Source organism: Perkinsus marinus (genome assembly GCF_000006405.1).
Source record: "Perkinsus marinus ATCC 50983 genomic scaffold scf_1104296957216, whole genome shotgun sequence".
NCBI classification, from domain to species: domain Eukaryota; phylum Perkinsozoa; order Perkinsida; family Perkinsidae; genus Perkinsus; species Perkinsus marinus.
The window spans coordinates 54,870-56,682 of record NW_003207206.1 but is presented as its reverse complement, the minus strand read 5'-3'; positions in this window follow the sequence as shown (position 1 = coordinate 56,682).

The following is a 1,813-nucleotide window of genomic DNA, read 5'->3' as shown; positions in this document are numbered from 1 at the left end:
AAATGCCGTCATAACGCGGGAGCCTCGGTGCTCTCAACACTCAAATGACATCGTTTTGAGGAGTGTGCATTCTTCTGAATTCGTCCAGGCTCTATTGAGTCTGATTGATCTGCTCTCAAAGCCGATCTTGGTGCTCGAGTTCGCTAAACTGAACAGCAGACGTATGCCTTTGCCGCGGCTTACTACCGTGTCCGATTCGGCTACGTAAATCCAAAGCTCATCTGCCGCTGGTGTCGAAGGAACAGGTAAGAGGGACTGATCTTTTCCCTAAGCTCAGTCTCAGTTGCACGGACTTGTAGAGAAACTCAGGATCGAGCGCCTCGTGACGCCGGCTCCCGTCGAATTCGCCATCAAATAGCGGCCAATGGCCGGCCTCGGTGGTGCGCCCTCATAATGGCCATGCGGCTACCATAGTCTTTGATGTATATCAGTATGGTGGCAGTCAGGATCAAGGCGACGCAACAGCGCCTCAAGACGGAACTGGTGTTGACGGAGCGCTAGAGCAACAATTTTGAATTTTGAGTTGAGATTCGATTCAATTGTTGCATCTCCAATATATCAGTGGACTTAGTAGTCACTCCCTATAGCATAAGGATCGTATTACTCATCAGCAGTGCTGACTCAGCACTCACCCGATTACGCCGAGTAGAATGTCTTGTGAACCGGGAGTCGAACATGATCTCCGATTTCCCGTGAATCAGAGAGGCGTGATGTCTGCTCTCGAGGATATGTATTGCCGTCAATCCAATTCTACTCCCGAACGCGAATGCGCACCAAGTTACGGAGTACTGTATCATATGAAAATAATCAGGGAGAGGTACCACGAGTGAAGTCTGTGTTGCATGAGCAGCGGACAGGGCATTCACATCACAGCTCCGTCAGCTGCTCTCAGTATTTTACAGAGAGAATGCGGACGGATCGAAACCATCACTGATAAGATACTGTAGTACAACGTAACGTCGTAATGACTACTGACTCCGAGAGGTGATGTCGCCATTCTAAGTACACTTCACCGAAGCGAGATGCACAACCAAATGGGTTTGAAGAGATACGAAAAACGTTGTTCACCCACCTGGGTAGGCTGGTCGTAGACTGAGCCATCGAACCAATATATCAGTCGTGCTCGCTGAGAGGTTATATGTCCTCTCAGTAAGCGAGTAGATGAGATAGAAAAAAGAAGTCAGAGTCGCCAGCCGAGTCGAAGGGAGAATAAGAGCGTAACCACGAACGAGAATGCATCGGGGAGTGTAAACATCTGAGATCCGTTTCCGGTATTAGAGCTGGGACCAAGGCTGATCATACAGAACAAGGCGGTGAGTTCCGCGAAAGTAGAGGACATATGACATGTGTAGCCACATCAGGACCATGTGCCATCTGGTAAGTAATGTGTAGTTGAGATAGTGCGAATGAACCTTAAGCGGATGATCTGACGAAGGCGATAAATTTGCCTTGGAATGGAGCAGCTATTATGGGTTGAGTTCCTGGGACAAATATCAGTTGGGTCAGATCGCCCTCTTCAATCTTCGCTTCCGGGAAGCGAGAGAGGATATTCTGGTACCAGTAATCGACTTCCTTGAATGTGACCTTGAAATCGACAGTATATCCATTGTTTCCCTTTAGGGGGTAGACCGGCGGGTCCCTGAAGGGTGCCTGGCCCGGGACATGGAACTCGAGCCCGACTCCTGAATCGGCGACTACGTAGGTCAATTGGTAGCCCTGCGCTTCGTGAACGTATCTACCATCAAGCTGAGCTACAGCTACCAGAACATGGCAGGCCATCAACCAGGTCAGTAGGAGTGTCATCATTATTGAA